Source organism: Tenrec ecaudatus, chromosome 1 (assembly GCF_050624435.1).
Source record: "Tenrec ecaudatus isolate mTenEca1 chromosome 1, mTenEca1.hap1, whole genome shotgun sequence".
NCBI lineage: Eukaryota > Metazoa > Chordata > Mammalia > Afrosoricida > Tenrecidae > Tenrec > Tenrec ecaudatus.
The window spans coordinates 55,587,182-55,593,378 of record NC_134530.1 but is presented as its reverse complement, the minus strand read 5'-3'; positions in this window follow the sequence as shown (position 1 = coordinate 55,593,378).

The following is a 6,197-nucleotide window of genomic DNA, read 5'->3' as shown; positions in this document are numbered from 1 at the left end:
GGGGAGCCCAGTGCCTGCCCGCCCCAGGCGGCTCGCTCCCGGCCTCTCGTCAGCCCAGAGCCGCTTCTCCGCTCCAGCGCCCGGAGTGGCTCAGGCACCCCTCAACTTAAACACAGTGAAGCTCGTGTCTCTCGCTGGCCCCACTGCTTTTTGGCCATCCCAGTGGCCGCCGAGAGCCCCTGGCCTTCGCCTTTCTCTCGCCGCCCGACTTCAGCTCTTCGCTGAAGCGTGGGATCCGACATTTACATCTCTGTCACCCTGGAGCCCCGCTCTCCTTCCTCCCTGCCACCACTGGAGTGCCAGGCCCGCCTGTCGCCGCTGCCGGTCGTGGGAATCTCACTGCTTGACCTTTGCAGTGAGTTTGGTAATGCTCCTCCTGTGGGCTCGGTGGGGATGCGATGGAGGCTACAACAGCCCGTTTCCCTACTGGTTAGCTAGCAGGACTGCCACAGGGTTCCCTCTTTTCCCAAGGTCGCTTCAGGCCTCTTCACTTCTAGGGAAGGCCAACATGACTGCCTGTTTTGGCTAACCCAAAGAACACAGCAACAACAAATGATTCTGGCTCGAATCAAAAAGAAAAAAAAAAAAAGGGAATTCGCCTTAAGGATTTGTTTTGCAGCAAGCTTCAGAGGAAGCCCACACACCTCATCCTCCCAACAGAGAGGGGCATCTCCAAGCGGCTTTCCTGGGAAGTAAACAACACCAAGCCCTCTGTGTCTGAACTGTACGTCGGGAGTCACCGGGTTTCAGGTGTTACCTCAAAAGATTTGATAGGTTATTTTGGGGTCTGGGGATGCTAAACGGTTTCCCACTCTGAGGAAAGGCCATTGCTTCTTCACTTTAAGCTCCTTTGGCTTAGGAAGGTTCCATGAGAACGCTCAGCTTTAGGGTAGTGGGGGTGGGGGGACCTGCGGTGTGTCTGGCAAACAGCCGCCAGTGAACTGATCGGGACTCACTAGTCATCCCTGTGACAAGAGGCGAACTGCCCGCCAAGGGTTTTCTTGGCTGGAATCTTTATGGAAGCGGAGTGGCTAGATGAATTTGAACCAAGCACCTTTGGGTTAGAAACCAACTATTCTGCCCTCAGGGCTCCTTTAACACTAAGGAAGCGCTCAGGAAGTGTACTACCCATGCTGCTAATTGTTATTATTATTTCATTTATTATTTCTCTCACTAGACTGTATAGGCTTTCTCAGTCCCCTTGTACGTAGGCTTAGCACCTGCGTGGCACATGTTTGCCGCTCTGAGTTGATTCTGACTCAGCAATTCTGTATGACAGTAGAACTGCTGCTAGGGTTTCCTAGGCTGTACGCTTTAGAGCAGCGGTTCTCAACTTGTGGGTCACGACCCATTGAGGGGCCGAACGACCCTTTACAAGGGTTGTCCGACTCATAATAGTACCAAAGTTACAGTTATGAAGTAGCAACGGAACTCATGTTATGGTGGAGGGGGGGATTGCAGCATGAGGGGGGTGGAGAACCACCACTTTCGAGGGAGCGTGTTGTCAGGTCTCTTCTTGTAGAGCTGCTGGCGGCTTCGAACAGCCAGGTGCTTAACCATTGTTCACCTAATAGGGCTACTTTGGCACATAATAGACTCTGCATTAATTCAATTAATTCAGTACATGAATAGATGTTAAATTGATGACTATTCACAGAGTTCACCGTCAAGTGCAAGAAGACACAGTAAATTCTGTCTTGAGATGGTGATGCTGTGTGCATGGTGGTGCCTAGGCGTTGCTCAAGCTTCCCACAGCTGGCTCTCCTTTCTGTCTCACTCTTGCAATCCCATTAGAATTCATGCTGAATTGACTGAGCTTGACTGTCTCCCTTAGAAGTCAAGATGAACTCATCAGCCCAGCTCTATTAAAAAGACAGGCCTCATCGAAACAATACCGGCAGCCCAGATGCTCAGCATTTGGCCCTTGCAATTTTGCTGGGTTTGTGAAGGAACACACTGCTGCTATGTCCTTTGGAAGCCAAGATTAGCCAATCTTCATCTGAAGGGCAGGACTCAGCTGACAGTAGCTGACAGCAGGAGTGGAAGAAAGAACTGTCTGAGAACTGGGTGGTTTATCTGCGCCGGGAGGCCCCTTCCCCATGCCCTGACTGTAAAGCACATCCTATCCCATTGCCGGAGGGAGCAGATTTTGATGAACACAGGCCAGTGTAGCTTCTTAGGGACTCTTACTGCCATCGAGTCAATTGTGGCTTACAGTGACCCTACAGGCCTGGGTAGAACTGGCCCTGCAGGTAAGTGTAGTTCTTTTAAGGGAGTAGACAGCCTGGTCTTTCTCCCCAGGAGCAGATAGCAGCCAGACATGTTATCCATCATGTCCCCAGGTTAAGGTGACCAGACATCCTGCTTTTGAACAATTTGTCTCGCGTCCCGCGGCGTTTTAAAAAAGTCCTGATTTGGGGAAAGAATGCACGACAAGCTAGGGAACGGCGGGAGAACGGGTAGGGAATATACGGTTTTCGGCTGCCATGTGGCTATTTCACCAGGATATGAGTTGTATATTATTTTTGTTAATTTTATAATGTTAAACTTTAATAATAACAAATAATTCTTGAGAACTGATTATCGAGAACTGCTTATCAAAGTTCGCAACTGTCTCTCAGACGATACACATCGTACTGCGTGCTAGTGCTAGTTAAACAAGTGATGTCAACAAATCAGCTATACTGCTCAAGCTAATTTCTTTGTCTCCATAAGTTGTTTTCCAAAAAATTCCTGTATTTTGGAGGAAGATGCAGCAGTATTTAAGTATCTTTTATGTTTCTGTGTCTCCAAGTACTTTGAAATATCATTCTTCCTGCCGTGCAAAAATCATTCAATCATATTACTCAAAATTTCCCATATAGTAATATTTCCAAAAATGATCTTTTTAATGAGATATCTCATTATTAAAAATATATATATTGATAAGGAAAAGGTTAAATCTTGGGCACCAGCAAAAATCACAATAGAGAACAAATGGTTAGAAATATTTCATCATTTTGAAACATACCATGTCCTATACAATAATGCACTAAAAATTGTGGAATACGCACTGTCCTTACCAGGAACTAATGCTGCGACTGAACGCGTTTTTTCTATGGTAAATAAAGTGTGGACATCAGAAAAATCACAATTAAGTTTTGAGACTTTGAAAGCCATTTTATGTGTGAAATATAATTTAGCAAATTCTTGTGAAAAATTTCATGACCTTTTAAACAACAGCAATCTACTAAATAAATTCACTCAAATGAGAAATATGCCAAAGAATAAAATAATACTATACATAATTTTAATGTATTATATTTGTAAATTGTAGTTATGTTGAAATTTAAAATATATATATTACATTACTATTGTTCTGTGAAAATGTTTCTTGCTCCATATAGACCAAATTTTTAATCAAGAACCGCCCCACCGCCCCCACCCCTGGTCAATGGTGTCCCGCTTTACCAATGTTAAAATCTGGTCACCTTACGCTAGGTACTAGTTCTCAGTGAGTATTCTGGCTCTCTCTTCTGCCCCTGTCTGCCCCAGACTGCCTAAATCACCCTCAACCTCCTTTTGTGAACAAGAGAATGTACAATGAAGGAATGGAGAGGGGACAGTTTTAAACACAGCCATCAGAGTAGCACAGAGAAGGTGACTTCTTGACCTAACTCTGAAGTGAGTGCATCAGGCAGGTTTATGCGTGTGTGTGTGTGTGTGTGTGTGTGTGTGTGTGTGTGTGTGACCAAGGAGTGGGGCAATGATGCAGGCAGCAGGAACAGTCAGTGCAGGCTCATCTGCTATATCTCTCAACATGCAGGAGACAAGGCTGACTGGGGCGGAGTGAACATGAACCATGTAGAGTGTATTCTCTGATTCCCTGTGAGATGGAGAGCCATGGGTGGGCGGGAACTTCCACTTGTAAAGAATCACTCTGGTCAATATGGGAATGTTGATGGTAGGGGCACAAAAGTGGAAATGAGACCGGTCAGGAGGTTACAGAAATGATATCTTATCAAGCCATGAGAGTAAATAGTGTGTCCCAGGTGGGGTGAGGTGGTGAGACATAATTGGACTATGGTTTTAAAGATAAGTCAATAGAATTTGTTGACAGATCCGTAAAAGAAACAGAAGAATTAAGGTCAAAATGGAAGATAGATTTGAATGTTGATTACAGAGTTAGGGTCTAAAATGTAACCACCATCACTTGTCACCTAATTCACAATAAAAAATTCATTTAAAAAAAAAGGGGAGGGAGAGGAAGGGAAAAAAGAAAAATGAGCTGATCCCAGGAACCCATGAGAAGGTGAATTTTGAGAATGATGAGGGCAACGAATGTATAAGGGTGCTTTACACAATTGATGTATGTATGGATTGTGATAAGAGTTGTATGAGCCCCAATAAAATGATTTTTAAAAAAAGGAACTGTGGAATCCAATTCAACACATATACCAAAAACTCAAACCTTTGACCATTGAGTCAGTGCTGGCTCAAGCAACTCTATGGGCAGCGTAGATTTGCCCCATAGGGTTTCCACTGCCTTCGATCTTTACTGGAGTAACTGCCATTTCTTTGTCCAATGGAGCAGCTAGTGAGTGGGTTTGAACTTCTGACTTTATGGCTTATGGTTGGGGGTTTTAACCACTACACCACAAAAGTTCAACACATCTATATCTATTAAATTATTAAAGACTTTTATTCGATCAGTCCTTCAAGCAAAAAAAGGGCCCAGGATGGGAGAATGACTGTCACAACACAAAGAAACCAGGACTGATTATAGTTTTTTCCCAGCCAAAGAAATTCTGAATGAAGAGCCGGCTCTGGTCTCTTTAGAGAGCATTGAGTTTGAAATGCATCTTGTGACTTTCTGGATCCCCGGAGCCTGGCATGGTCTGGCTCGTGGTAGATATTCAACAAGTGTTAGTTGAGTTGAGGTAGTAACAAACTGGCTTTTGAAAGGGAAGATGAATGATTTCAATAATATTCCACAAAAGATGGAAGTCAGGCCATTCCTGGGAACTACTTTTTATTCAGAATAACGAGTGTTTTTGAGCATCTACTACCTTTAACATAAGAATATGAGACTGCCGGAAGAATGAACAAATCTGTCTGGGGGAAGTACAGCTAGAATGTTCCTTAGGAGGGAGGGCGTCAAGACTTGGAGGATAGCCTGCTAAATAACGTGAAAAAGAAGATTGTCTTCCACAAGACGGACTGGCTCAAATATGACAAGTGTGGTTTGTTCTGTTGTCCACAGGTCATTGTTAGGAGTTGGAGCCAACTTGATGGCATCTAACAATAATCAACTCTAACCTGGGCACTGAGGATACAGGGATAAATGAACTTTGTCCAGCCTTACCACTCACTCCTGGGATGGGGGTGGGGGTGGAAGGATTGGCAGGGGACAGAAAGAAGGATCAATAAGTGATGGCACGGTGTGGGAATTATAGCAGGATATACCAAGTTCCGGGGTAGATGGAAAGCGACTCCAGCAGGGGAGGGAGTCAAGAGCAGTCCCCATGACGAGTGACATCAGAGCTGGTTTCTGAGAGGATCTGACCTGCTGTACCCTTGGGGCAAGTTGGAGCCCTGGTGGTGTAGTGGTGACCAGTTGGGCTGGTAACTGTAGGGTCAGACTTTCTACTGTCATAAAGAGGTACAGGCTCAGAAACTCCAAGGCAGCTCTCCCGTGTCCTCTGGACTTGAGGCAGTGAGTTTGGTTTGGGCCTGTTACTGTGGGGAAGGAGTCCTGGAGATGCTTTTGGGTCATACTTGGACTGCTACCTGCAAAGGTGATGCTTCAGACCAACTAGCTGCTCCCAGGGTGAAAACAGATGCAGTCTACAAAGAGGAAGGCCCTCTACTGGATGGATTGACACAGTGGCTGCAACAATGGGCTCCCACAAAAGAATGATGAGGGTGGCAGAGGCCCCAGAGGTGGTTCATGCTGTTGTACATCGGGCCCCTATGAGTCAGAACCAAGTCAATGGCATTTAACAACTCACATAAAGATGTACAGATTCAGAAATGCTGCACCACATTGAGTCAGTGGGTCAGCACTGACTTGACAGTGGATTTATTCCGACGGTGAGGAAGCAATAGGTTGAGTCTAGCAATTTCCTTACTGGGGTTGGTGGCAGGGGAATATCTTGTTCCACATTACGTGTAAGGTCCTGGCCTTTGCATATGATACTCAAGAAATATGTGCTGAA